Source organism: Myotis yumanensis, unplaced genomic scaffold (genome assembly GCF_028538775.1).
Source record: "Myotis yumanensis isolate MYYU_CA2020_CCGP unplaced genomic scaffold, mMyoYum1.0.hap1 SCAF_1, whole genome shotgun sequence".
Taxonomy (NCBI): domain Eukaryota; kingdom Metazoa; phylum Chordata; class Mammalia; order Chiroptera; family Vespertilionidae; genus Myotis; species Myotis yumanensis.
Window position 1 is genome coordinate 71,618,446 of NW_027223752.1, and position 14,834 is coordinate 71,633,279.

The following is a 14,834-nucleotide window of genomic DNA, read 5'->3' on the forward strand; positions in this document are numbered from 1 at the left end:
TTTATTTACCTTCTATGGCTGTCACTGGAACTGAGAGCCGGCTTTAGCTCTGAGGCTCGGCTCCAGCTCTGAGACCTCGGCTGCTGAAAGCAGGTATCTGGGTTTGTTTGGCTTCTATAATTGAAACACTGTTGCAACTCCAGCTCTGAGGCCCGGCTGGCTGAAAGCAGGTTTCTGGGGTTTGTTTAGCTTCTATAATTGCAACATTGTTTCTTAGAGTGCAGGTCAGAGGCCAGCAGAGGCTGGCGGGGAACCTTGGCTTCCTCCATCACTGGAGCAAGCAAGCCTCCTGTTTACTTTAGCTGCCTGGCTGCTGGCCACCATCTTGGTTGGCAGTTAATTTGCATATTGCCCTGATTAGCCAATGGGAAGCGTGTCGGAGGTATGGTTAATTACCATATTTGTCTATTATTAGATAGGATAACCCTGTCTCTGATTAATTGGCTCAAGTAGTGACAGGTAGCCCGGACCCATTGGTTGTCCAGTTTTAAAAGAATGGGCTTCAAGGAAACAAATTAGGCAATTTGTAAAATTGGCATGTTATCATCAGCTGACATTTACAAAGAACCTATTTTGCTCCTCATTTGGGAATAACCCAGGCATAAACTGACAAGTAAAATGAGGTAATAAAAAAAATGTTAAAAAGGAATTTCTGGGAAATAGTCTCCTGGCAGACTGGAGGTAGAAGGGGAAAAAAGTTATCAAAAGAGAAAAGACAACAGCCAAAGAGGGTGTGGCAAGTGTGGACTTTGTCCCAGGCTCTTTTCCAGGTTTTAAAGGAGAGGCTGAAAGAGTTCTGATGTTGTCCTCCTCACCCCTGCTCTAGAAACAAAAATTTACTTACAGTTTTAGGAACAATAGGACAAAAGTAAACAGGGGCACAGCACGAGAAGCAGGAAGTGAGTGGTCCAAAGCTAGGCTAGGAGGACACACTAGGTGTAGCTGTGAATGCTTCAGCATCAGGTTTCATCCCCAAACTGGGCTCTGTTCTGTTCGCTAAGGAGAGCAGAGGAAGCAGAATTACCTACCTCCAGCCTGGGCAAAGCCAGTGGGATTTCAGGCACTGAGGAAGCATTGTGGACCTTTCTGCCAACCAGGCAGTTGTGAACAGCTCGGTGTAAACAGTACACTCCTGGGAGGAGCAGGTTGACAGAATGATTCCATTCATGGCACCAAAGCTTACCAGTGAGGGGTGCGTGAACAGGGCTGTGGAGTGAACTATGGTAGGCAGTTAGACAGACATGAGCAGTGCGAGGACATTGGGCTAGGTACAAAAGGTCATCAGAGTGGAAGGCTCTCAGTGCCTAGCAAAGGACAAAATATAGGGTGGGACCTTGCCACCAGGGTGACCTTTCCTCCCCTAGCATATCACTGGTCATGCAGTTTGGACCCCCTGACCTTTCCTCCCTAGAGATAACATCTAGGCTTTAGTTGTATTTCAGCTCTAGGGCCTAGAAGAGCAACCAAACCAGCCACAGCTGACCACAGAACCATCATCAGTGAATAATTACCCCTCCAGTGGAAACCATAAACCTGAAAGGACACACCTGGAAAACTAATGAATATTCTACTGAGATCTTCTCCTGGGACCTCCCCTAACATTTCCACCCTTAAAACCCTTAGGACAGAGGCACAGAGGACCTAGCACACTTTCCCTCCTGGGAACATGCGCAGCCTTTTCCCTTCCACTTCTCTACCCCCCAGGTGCATTACCATTACCTTCCTCACTCCCAAGTTCCAAGGGCCCTTCCTTAACCTCTATAACTTGTTTCCTAAGCCCATTTCTACTGGGAATTACTTCTTCTACCGCTGTAATTTACCAAATAAATGTTCTCTTACAGTTTAGGTCTTGGCTCTGAATTCTTTCCTAGCCAGAACCCAAGTACCGAGGTTGCTGAACCCAGGTCCAGTTTGACCCCCATGGGTCTAACACCCAGTGCTGTTCCAGCCGCCTACAACAGAATTAACGGAGTCCATGCAAGTGCTTGGCAAAGTGCCTGGCACATGGTAAGCTCTCCAAGTCATTATCATCATCCTTACATTATGAGCCTGAAGGTACAGTTTACTGCCACACTAGTTAATCTCCACCTTTCTCCTGACTCTGCCAGGCACAGCCATATTCTTCAGGAGGCTGAGGAGTTTACCTTAGCATTGGCCTCAGGCCTCAAAGGCTGCTCTAAAACTCAAGTTCTTTTTAGTTTAACAAAATTAGTTAATGAATGACTAACTTTCCCAAAAGATTTTTTGAGAAAGCCAAATTTGTTCACAATCTCAACAACACTGTTTTAATTTCTTCATATATCATCTAATATCAGTTACCTGTAAAGTATACTTTACATAGTTCTGATAGCTTTTCATTTATTAATTCATAATTTTTCTATACTGCTTTGGAGTCCTTTTCAATAATTGCATAATATTTAGTCCACTGGATCACTTTTTAGTAGAGCATTATATATTTTAGGTTACTTTTCTTTAACAAGGAAAACATTCAAATTGAAAAGTATCCATAACTACTTAGTTCCCCAGTCTTCCTTGCCAGAGGCAAACACTATTACCAGTTACTTGTGAATCCTTCTACAAATTCCACATGTGTATATACAAGCAATTATAATGATTTGTACAATTTTTAAATGGGAAGCAATGTTATCATCTAATCCAACCCTTTCAACTAATAAATGAACCATCAGTTATCCTTCTAATACAGATCACTATCTGAAAGAACGGGGCACTTGCCCTGGCCAGCATGGCTCAATGGTTAGAGCATAGGCCTGTGCACCAAAGGTCTCAAGTTTGATTGCTGGTCAATGGCAGGGTTGCAGGTTCAATCCTGCCCGGCCCCTCCCCTTCCTTCCCCATTGGGTGCATGTGGGAGGCAACCAAGAGATGTCTCTCTCACATTGATGTCTCTCTCTCCCTCCCTTCCATTCTATCTAAAATCAATGAAAAATATTCTTGGGTGAGAACTGACAACAACAAAAAAGAACTGGCACTGAAACCTCATAGTATGGTTTTAAAAATGCCCTTAAGTAAGTGTGGGAAACTGTTTATTGCCTTCACTATCTGATAAGTATAGACAGAGAACCCCTCCCCGCCCCCCAAGGCTGGGTGCTTTTGAAGCCCTAGCAAAGGTTGTAGCTAGGCGCCACTTCTGTTTGTCCAGACAGTGGTAGCTGAAACTACTTTCCCATTTATTATTATGTAAATCCTTGCTGATGGGCTAGTCCAGGGGTGGGCAAACTTTTTGACTCGAGGGACACAATGGGTTCTTAAACTGGACTGGAGGGCCGGAACAAAAGCATGGATAGAGTGTTTGTGTGAACTAATATAAATTCAAAGTAAACATCATTACATAAAAGGGTACGGTCTTTTTTTTTTTTAGTTTTATTCATTTCAAACGGGCTGGATCCGGCGGGTCGGCTGGATCCGGCGGGTCGTAGTTTGCCCACGGCTGGGCTAGTCTGTCTGTTGCCAGGGGTCACCTGCCTAAGGGCTATGCTATGGGTGCATCCCAGATGAATAAATGCTTGGTGAGGCCTGAGCACTGGAGGAAGTCCTTCCCCTTGAGTTGGACTTACTCGCCTGGTCCCCCAATATTTCCAAATTATCTCTTGTCTTTTCATATTCATTTGTGTGCGGCTCTGCTTCCAGTTCCTGAACCCTGACCCACTCGGGACGTGGGAAGGAAACACCCAACAAGTAAGTACCACTATGGCACTTACACCCATATTTCAGACTAAAAGATCAGTTTATGGCTGCTAGAATTCATAATTTACCAATATGTTAAAAATAAACATGTAAATAAGTAGCCAGAATCCCACAAAACTGCTATCTTCCAGGACAAACTGGGCTATATGGAAATTAGTGGACAAATGTACAACCAAATGTTATTTAATACATCTCAGTGAAATAAAGATACTGTTACAAAGGGCTTTTTCTAAGGAGGAGGAGGAGGAGGAAGAGGAAGAGAACATCAGGATGAAGAGGAGGACAGGGGTGGAAAGAGGGAGAAGAAAAAGGAGGAGGAGGAGAAATTAGAAAAAAACAGAGGGGAGGGAAGGAAGGGAGGGAGGGTGGAAGGAAGGACTTTAAAGCTTTAATTTAGCTGTGAAATCCACCATAACCAAGAATATAAAGCAACCTTCAAGGTATAGTGCTCAGAGCAAGTTCAAGAAGCAGAAAGGTCTTGGAACTACCACAAATGAAGGCAGGACAAGTTTCCAGTAAACTATTTTCACAACGAGGCACTAAACTAGCAGGCAGGACAGGTACCCCAAACTTGCACAAGTCTTGGTAACTCAAAGGAAGTCTCAGGAGTTGCCAATTAGTCTCAGAAAAAGCTGTGCACATGGACATGTCTTTAATGAAGCTATATTTTCTGTGGAGAGTGGCTACAGTGTTTGGACAGGTTCAAGCCTCGGACTAATGAGAGGGCACAGTCCCCTTATGGCCACGTGAAAGTCCCAGCTTGGAGTGCCAATTATAGCCAACAGCTGTAGTTGTAAGCTTGAACCTATGGTCCCAACACCTGGTCCGATGTGTCTGGGTAATGTGGGCTTGATAGAGTTCAGGTACATGTAATTGAGTAGGATCAAAACCCAAGAGAATGTTGTAAACATCTTGACCATGCCCTTACTTTGCCTCATGGAATCTGGCTATAAAATAAAGACACAGCTTGTAGTCTGTGGCGCTGTCGCTAGCTCTCCATCAGAGAGGACACCATCCCATCCAGACCCAGCTTTCTTCTCTTGTCTGTCTTTTCTCAATCCTTCACCACCCCCTCTCAGGCTCACCGAACCTGGCTGAGCTGGCACTGTACATAAGGCGCCCAATGTGGGGCTGAGTATGCCATGGCCGTGCTGGCTCCCCACATTTTCCTCCAAAGTAGGCAAATAATTATTTTATATTGTTGAAAGATTACTTAGAAGACCCTGCTAAGCTTCCAAACCTTTCTATCATCACTGCCTCGAGCTCAGATGAGCAAGGCATTTCAAAGAAGTGCCAAACACTAAGGAGGAATTGGCAGAGGGGAAAAATAAAATAAAAACAGAGGAAGAAAAAAATTATTTCCCGCCTGCCTTTATCCTAAATCAGGGGTCCTCAAACTACGTCCTGTGGGCCACATGCAAATACAAATATTGTATTTGTTCCCGTTTTGTTTTTTTACTTCAAAATAAGATATGTGCAGTGTGCATAGGAATTTGTTCATAGTTTTTTTTTTAAACTATAGTCCGGCCCTCCAACGGTCTGAGGGACAGTGAACTGGCCCCCTGTTTAAAAAGTTTGAGGACTGCTGTCCTAAATCTTAATGCAGAAGAGTAGACTAATAGATAAGCTAGGTAAAGCATACAACTGCAACCAAAAGTAGCTTTAGATCAGTGGTTCTCAACCTTCCTAATGCCACAACCCTTTAATATAGTTCCTCATGTTGTGGTGACCCCCAACCATAAAATTATTTTCATTGCTACTTCATAACTGTAATTTTGCTACTGTTATGAATCACAATGTAAATATCTGATATGCAGGATGTATTTAGGTGACGCCTGTGAAAGGGTCGTTCGACCCCCAAAGGGGTCGAGACTCACAGGTTGAGAACTGCTGCTTTAGATAAAAGACTGAGGTATTGAAGTCTGCACACCTATTTTCCCTGAACATTCCGCACCTCCTGATAAGACAAGAGCTGAACTATTCTCTTGGGGAAGCTAACAAATAAGCGACTTAAAAGACATTAAAGAACACCAAATTACCTTTTTACAATTGGGAAAATTTGAATATGGATTAAATGGTAGATAGTATAATAGAATTATTGTCAATTTTCTGAGGTGTGATAATAGTATTGTGATTACGTAGAAAAAAAATCCCTATTCATGCAGAAGTATTTAGGGATGGTATCTAACTTTCAACTGGTTCATCAAAAAATATAAATGGACTAGTGGTTCGGTGCACAAAATTCGTGCACATTAAAAGGGAATTAATTAGAGGAAATATTTTAACCCTTTTCGGTCCAATGTGGAGGCTGACTCGACAGACCAGGCACTAGGAGCAGGTCCAGTGTCGACACCGCAAACCGGTTCAACATTCAATCCCGTCAATTAATTTGGACCAGACTGTTTGAAATCCAAAAATAAAATTGGACCGCAAAGGGTTAATATTCCTATTGCCCTTTCTCCATAATAGAAGTATCAGAGATTAAAGAAAATTAGTAAAATGTATATGAAAATCTTCCTCCTGTCAGAGTCTGGGGCACGCCTCGGGACCCAGAGTCAAGGCCCCGTCCACCCACATGCACCTTGAAATCGAGTGAGACCCAGACCCGGCTGGCCCCACCCCCATTGGGCGAGATCCAGACCCGCCTGGCCCAAGGTCCCCCGTAAAGCCCCGCCAGGTGGGGGGTGCATCCTCAGGTCCCCCACCCCAACCCAGTGCCACGCAGCCTCAGGTCCCTGCTGATCGCTTGTTACAGCTTGTTATGGGAACCCCACCTCTGCTGTGGGTGCAGCCATCTTGTAATAGCGTGACAAAGTGAGGGTCAATTTGCTTATTACCTTTTTATTATATAGGATAAAGCAAATATAGCAAAATGTTATCAACTGTTGAATTAAGATGGAAGGTATAGAGAAGGTTATACTATTTTCTTTACATTTGAAATTTTTCATTATAATAAGTTGGGGGTGGGGGGAAGTACCGAGGTATACAAATCACTTAATTCCAAACCAGCTACAGGTGCTAAGTTATACCATCTACATGTCCATTTCTATTAAAGTCAGAAGACTCTTTAGTAGCGCCTGCAGCCTTAAGTGGAACTTCCACTTATATTCTAGCCCAGAGGTGGGCAAACTTTTTGATTCGAGGGCCACAATGGGTTCTTAAACTGGACTGGAGGGCCAGAACAAAAGCATGGATGGAGTGTTTGTGTGAACTAATATAAATTCAAAGTAAACATCATTACATAAAAGGGAACCGTCTTTTTTTTTTTTTTAGTTTTATTCATTTCAAACGGGCCGGATCCGGCCCGTGGGCGGCTGTTCTAGCCTAAGAAGTCATTCTCAAGCAATTACCTTTGCCAGGCTCGTGTTCTTTGTTGCAACTAGTTCTATCACTCCACCCATCAAACATACACAAACCTCAACTTACTGCCTAAACCCATTCAACACTTTCCCAATACCAATGACACATCAGAAGTTAGGGACTAAAAAGAAATGAGCCCTAACTGGTTTGGCTCAGTGGATAGAGCATCGGCCCTGCAGACTGAAGGGTCCTGGGTTCGATTCTGGTCAAGGGCAGGACCTTGGAGGCAACCAATCAATGTGTTTCTCTCACACTGATGTTTCTCTCTCTCTGTCTCTCTCCCTCCACTCTCTCTAAAAATCAAAGGAAAAATATCCTTCGGTGAGCATTAAGAGACACACAAAAATAAAGATTCCAATCTATTCATTACCACTCAGTTGGCATAGATTAATTCTCACAGATTAAATGGCTATTTTTTCTTGTGGATGTATGTATTGTGATTTATTCATGCTTTTTATTAATATGTTTTACTTTTTATTTACACAATTTGTCTTAAGTGATTTTGGAATTCAATTTTTTCCTTACTTGAATCTAATTGGTTTTCCTTTTTATTTTGTTTCAATTACAGTTGACATCCAATATCATTCAGTATTAATTTCAGGTGTATAGCATAGTGATTATGCTCCCTACCATCAATCTGTTCTCTGTATCTATGAGTCTGTTCCTATTTGGTTTTTCATTTATTTTGCTCTTTAGACTCCACATATAAGTGAAATCATATGGTATTCGTCTTTCTCTGACTTATTTCACTTAGCAGCATAATACCCTCTAGGTCCATCCATGCTGTAACAAATGGTAAGATTTCGTTCTTTTTTATGGCCAAGTAATATTCCATTACACACACCACCACCACCACCACCACAACCACCATCACCACTTTTTGTTGTTATTAATCCTCACCCGAGGATATTTTTTCCATTGATTTTTTTGAGAGAGTGGGAGTGAGGGCAGGGGAAAGAGGGAGAAACACTGATATGACAAAGATATGTTGACTGGATGCCTCTGCAGGTGCTCCAAACAAGGCCAGGGATCGAATTTGCAACCCATGTACATGCCTTGACAGGGAATTGAACCAGAGACCCTTCGGTGAACAGGCCAACACTCTAACCCCTGAACAACATTAGCTAGGGCTGTACCACAACTTTTTTTATCCACTGCTCAATTGATGGACACAGGTTGCATTTTTTGGCTATTGTGAATAATGCTGCAATGAACATAGAAGTACATATATTCTAAATGGCTATTTAAAAAAAGTTTTAGCCGAAACCAGTTTGGCTCAGTGGATAGAGCATCGGCTTGCGGACTGAAAGGTCCCAGGTTCGATTCCGGTCAAGGGCATGTACCTGGGTTGCGGGCACATCCCCAGTAAGAGATGTGCAGGAGGCAGCTGATCGATGTTTCTCTCTCATCAATGTTTCTAACTCTCTATCTCTCTCCCTTCCTCTATGTAAAAAATCAATAAAACATATTTTAAAAAAAAGTAAAAAAAGTTTTAAATAACTCACAGCCAGATTATTGCTATGGTTAGGTGAACTAAGGGTGGAGATTACAGAAACTCCCAAGACACTTGTGGCCTTTCCCCTAATAACAACTTTTATTCAAATGAGCTTTAATTTACGGAATGCTAATGTGTAAAAAAAGGTAAAAGAACAATAATATAGAAAAATTTTATGACAACACAAAGTGTTTTGTTTTAAATATATTTTTGTTGATTTCAGACAGGGAGGGAGAGGGAGAGAGAGATGGAAACACCAATGATGAAAGAGAATCATTGATTGGCTGCCTCCTGCATGGCCCACACTGGGGATCAAGCCCGCAACCCAGGCATATACCCTGTCTGGAAATCGAACTGTGACCTCCTGGTTTATAGGTTGACACTCAACCAGTGAGCCACACCAGCCAGGCTTATTACTGCTTTTTAAACTGTTAGAAATACTGGGATTTAAAAGGAGTAGAAATACTCCTTTAAAAGTTACACTTCCTTAGAATTGGGAAAACAATATTTGTACTTGATTCCTAATCCAATGCCCCCCTGAAATTTGGAAATGTATAAAATGCTGTCATCTCTTCAATTACATTGTCCTAGACATGGTTTGTATAACTAGCATATGCAAATGGTATCTTCCCTATAAGATGATTATTATCTACTAGAGGCCCGGTGCACTGATTTGTGCACCGGTAGGGCCCCTTGGTGCACGACTGGGGCTGGGGAGGGACCGCAGGAGGGCTCCAGGGTGTGTCTGGCCCATATAGCCTAGTCCTAATCAGCCGGACCCCAGCAGCAAGCTAACCTACCGGTCAGAGCGTCTGCCACCTGGTGGTCAGTGTGTGTCATAGTGACTGGTCGAATGAACAATCGGACACTTTGCATATTAGGCTTTATTATATAGGATGGTTCAAAATAATACAAACTAACACTTACCTGGTATTTATTATACACAAAGCACTATTCTAAGTAGTTTAATCCTCACAATACCCCTGTAAAGTAGATACTATTATTATTCCCATTTACAGATGATGAAACTAAGACTTATAGGTAATTCTTCCCTAGAATTACTTCCCTAGAATCACTTAGATTAAATTTCAAACACTGCCTAAACTAGTGACACACGAATTCTAATCAATTTACACTTAGAAAAAATTGTTTAAAAGCAATGCAAAGCTTTCATATGAAAAATAAAGTCAATTTTGCCCTGGCTGGTGTGGCTAAGTGGTTGAATGTCTTCCCGGGCACCAAAGGGTTGCCAGTTTGATTCCTGGTCAAGGCACATGCCCAGGTTTCGGGTTCGGTCCCTTTCATGGTGAGAACAGGAGGCAATTGATAGATGTTTCTCTCTCATATCAACGTTTCTCTCTCTCTCTCTCAAAAAAAACAAACCCCAGGTCAAACCAAGATGGCGGCATAGGTAAACACTATGAAAAATACTAAGGTGTGGAGTGCATGCGGAGAGGGCTGGCGGCTGAGGGCGCAGTTGTCTGTTTCAATCGGGAGGGAGTCTCAGACTCTGAGCTCCAGATCCGGGTGAGTCTCTAGGGACCCAGACTCATACGGGAGAAGCAGGACTGTCTGGCATCGGTCGGAACTCGAGGGCAGCTTTCTCTCCGAGTTTTGCAGCAGTTGCTGGGACACTGAGAGGCAGAGCCTCTGGGGACCGGACTGAGGGCAGCCATAACTGCTCCCTCTGCCTGCCCTGTTGATCCCGTGGGACCCGCCCCGCCCAAGCCCTACACAGAGGCATTTGCTGGATAGCCTCAGGCAAAGGCTAGATTAGCACCTCCCTAGAAGACAGAAGTTCTTCCACTGCAGACACAGCTCATTCTCACAGCCAGTTGGCCTGGAGGTCAAATCCCTCCCAGTATTACATACAACAATCAAGGCTTAACTACAACAAGACTACGCACAAAGACCACTAGGGGGTGCACTAAGAAAGCATAAAAAATGCAGAGACAAAGAAACAGGACAGAAATGGAGGATATAGAGTTCAAAACCACACTTTTAAGGTTTCTCTAGAACTGTCTAGAAGACGCCGATAAATTTAGTAAGGCCCTCGAAAAGACTGGTGAGACCGCTGATAAATATAGTGAGATCCTCAGGAAATCTAATGAGACCCTCGAAATTGTGATAAAGAACCAACTAGAAATTAAGCATACACTGACTGAAATAAAGAATATTATACAGACTCCCAACAGCAGACCAGAGGAGCGCAAGAATCAAGTCAAAGATTTGAAAGGCGAAGAAGCAAAAAACACCCAACTGGAAAAGCAAAATGAAAAAAGAATCCGAAAATACAAAGATTGTGTAAGGAGCCTCTGGGACAGCTTCAAGCGTACCAACATCCGAATTATAGGGGCGCCAGAAGATGAGAGAGAGCAAGATATTGAAAACCTATTTGAAGAAATAATGACAGAAAACTTCCCCTACCTAATGAAAGAAATAGACTTACAAGTCCAGGAAGCTCAGAGAACCCCAAACAAAAGGAATCCAAAGAGGACCACACCAAGACACATCATAATTAAAATGCCAAGAGCAAAAGACAAAGAGAGAATCTTAAAAGCAGCAAGAGAAAGAAACTCAGTTACCTACAAGGGAATACCCATACGACTGTCAGCTGACTTCTCAACAGAAACTTTGCAGGCCAGAAGGGAGTGGCAAGAAATATTCAAAGTGATGAATAGCAAGAACCTACAACCAAGATTACTTTATCCAGCAAAGCTATCATTCAGAATTGAAGGTCAGATAAAGAGCTTCACAGATAAGGAAAAGCTAAAGGAGTTCATCATCACCAAACCAGTATTATATGAAATGCTGAAAGGTGGTCTTTAAGAAGAGGAAGAAGAAGAAAAAGGTAAAGATACAAATTATGAACAACAAATACACATCTATCAACAAGTGAATCTAAGAATCAAGTGAATAAATAATCTGATGAACAGAATGAACTGGTGATTATAATAGAATCAGGGACATAGAAAGGGAATGGACTGACTATTCTTGGGGGGGAAAGGGGTGTGGGAGATGCGGGAAGAGACTGGACAAAAATCGTGCACCTATGGATGAACACAGTGGGCGGGGAGTGAGGGCAGAGGGTGGGGTGGGAGCTGGAAGGAGGGGAGTTATGGGGGGAAAAAAGAGGAACAAATGTAATAATCTGAACAAAAAAGATTTAATTAAATAAAAGAGAGAAAACTCAAAAAAAATAAATAAATCCCTCAAAAAAAAAAAAAAAAAAACCACAAAAAAAGCCCCCAAAAAACCAATAAAAATATATTTAAAATATATGTAAAGTCAATTTTTCCCCAATTACAATACACTTTCTTATAGGCAAAGGGAACAATAAAACACTTACAGTTGAGTGTTTCTGATAGCTCCCCAAACTAGGAAGCAGGTGAAAAAAAGACAAATTCTACCTCTTTACTCCACTCTCAGATACCTGATTTTATTCTTCTAAACCTTTATACTATGCTAAAATCACTGCTTTAAAAATCAACTCTGCAATAATATTGTAATAACTATGTATGGTGTCACTAGACTTATTGGGGTAATTGTACCACCCTATCTAATAAATAGTGAATATGCAAATTGACCATCACACCATAACAAAACGGCTGCACCCACAGTGGAGGCAGGTATTCCGTAACACAAGATGGTTGCACCCACAGCAGAGGCTGAGTTCCCGTAATGAGCCTTCAACGAGCAATCAGCAGGCACCTGAGCCTGCATGGCGCTGGGCCAGGGCAGGGGACCTAAGGCTGTGCCCCCCACCTGGTGGGGCTTGACAGGGGATCTCAGCCTGTGTCCCCCCGCCCCAGCGCCAGGCTGGGGAACCTCAGGCTGTGCCCCCCTCCCAGCAGGGCTTGATGGGGACCTCAGGCCACATCCCCCACCTGGCGGAGCTTGACGGGAGAGCTCAGGCCGTGCCCCACACCCTGGCACCAGGCCGTGGGACTGAGGCCACGCACCCCACATGGAGGGGCTTGACAGGGGTGAGGCCGGCAGGGTCTGGGCCTCACGGGATTTGGAGGTGTATGCGGGTGGGTGGAGCCTTGACTCTGGGTCCCGAGGCGTGCCCCAGACTCTGACAGGAAGATTTTCGCCCTAACCAGTTTGGCTCAGTGGATAGAGGAAGAAGATTTTCATATACATTTTACTAATTTTCTTTCATCTCTGACACTTCTATTATAGAGAAAGGGCAAATAGCAATACAGTGGGGCCTTGACTTATGAGTTTAATTTGTTCCAAGACCGAGCTCGTTAAGGAGCTCGTTAACTCAAATTACTCTATCAACTCAATTCAAAAAATCAGCCGAGACAGCTGGTATCTCAAAAAATTCGTTAGTTGGGACACTCGTAAGTCAAGGCCCCACTGTATTAAAATATTTCCTCTAATTAATTCCCTTTTAATGTGCATGAATTTCATGCACCAGGTCACTAGTAAGTTAATAACTGCCTACTCTGTTATATACCTAAAACTAATATATTGTATGTCAACTGTAATTGGAAAATTAAAAAAATATTTTAAAAAATAAAATAAAGCCGAAACCGGTTTGGCTCAGTGGATAGAGCATCGGCCTTCGGACTGAAAGGTCCCAGGTTCGATTCCGGTCAAGGGCATGTACGTTGGTTGTGGGCACATCCCCAGTAGGAGATGTGCAGGAGGCAGCTGATCGATGTTTCTCTCTCATCGATGTTTCTAACTCTCTATCTCTCTCCCTTCCTCTCTGTAAAAAATCAATAAAATATATTTTTTTTAAAAAATAAAAAAATAAAAATCAACTCTGCTGATGGGTACTAACTGAATAAACTGATGGCTTAACTCCCATGGAGGAGGAAAAATTGTGTAGCAAGCTGGGGGATAATGCTCCTGGAATTATAAACAATGCTTTAAGTTAATTTACCCAAATGTAATCCATTCATGCATGTATAAAGGCCCAATTCCTGTCCTCTACAAGGCCAGCCCACAAGGCTTCCCTGAGTCCTGCAGGTAGGTGTTACACAATTTCAGTTACCCTATGTCCTGATGTTAATCCTAACTCTTGTGGATTTATCTCCACCACCAAGTTATGGGCATGTTTTGTCACCATCTGCTTTGAGTACCTAGCACAGTACTGAATATAGACCTTGCAAAAATTCAGTAAGAACTTGTTTCATTAGGCTTTCTGACTTAATACATACATTGGTACTAGTTGTGGTTAAGACTCTCCTTTCAAGCTTGCTTCATTTTTTGGCAACTAGGAAAACAGCTCTTCCAGGAGTACTTAGTTCTGTGTGTCCACAAGTTATACAGTAAAATAACCCAGAGTCCTATGGCATCCAGGCCCCTATCATTGGTCAAATGCAAATAAACCAGGATGGGATTACTGCTCCCTTTATCTTGAGGCAAAAATCGCTTTTTCCCACCCACACTATGCTTTATACTTCCTCATTAATGTGACTTTTTACTTTAAGCACAAATGCTTTAACCCTGGTGTCACCTTAGTCCTAACATAGCGGTATTGGCCTGAAATGTAATAAAATGCTTGCTAAATACAAACTGCTTATCTTTCTACTCTTGGAGTTAGAGTGCCATAAGTAGACTATACAGTAAAGTGGCCAAATTCTGCACATTATAAATAACTACTTTCCACCATTCATCCAAAATCAGGAAAAGGACAGCACTGGGATGTGGTGAGCTCATCATCATTAGCCTTTATGGAGAAGCATAATGGCCATACATTAGGGGACACTGAAAGCAGTAAACCACTCAGACAAGGGCTGGGACTATGTAACATTCCTTCCAACTTGAAGGTTCTAGAAAGTTGAATTTGTCAGAAAGCAGTGGACGGCATTTAAGTTATCTCAGGTCACCATTGCCTGAGTAATTCTGTAGTTTCCCCCAGCATTGCTCCAATATTACCTGCATACAGGCCACTGAATTACTTCCTGGCCACCTCATTATCAAAAACAAGGGAGCATGAAGAGACAACACTCAGATGCTTATATAACTCGTGTAAAATACAAGTCATAATGTATTACTGAGAAGAGACAATATTATACGTATCATGAAGGACTACACGAACGTATGTGATGGTGTTTTACAGAGCTTCTGAATCCCCAAAGGCCCGCTGCCCTTTGTTCAGGTTAATGACGAAGAGACTGGACTATAAAAAAAAAAAATCAGTTCTTAATACAAATTCACACTGAGATTTTTGGGGCACATCCAATTTCCATAGCGACTGCATAAAGTACACCGGCACAGCAGAAATCAACACATCTGAGCCCGGGGACTGCGAGCA

General features: G+C 42.7%; 1 protein-coding gene across 1 annotated transcript in view; it reads right to left on the bottom strand.

The window, feature by feature from the left end:
* The window catches only part of CHP1 (calcineurin like EF-hand protein 1), a 53,791-nt gene that overhangs the window by 38,076 nt on the left and 881 nt on the right, over positions 1 to 14,834 (bottom strand). The window lies entirely within an intron of this gene.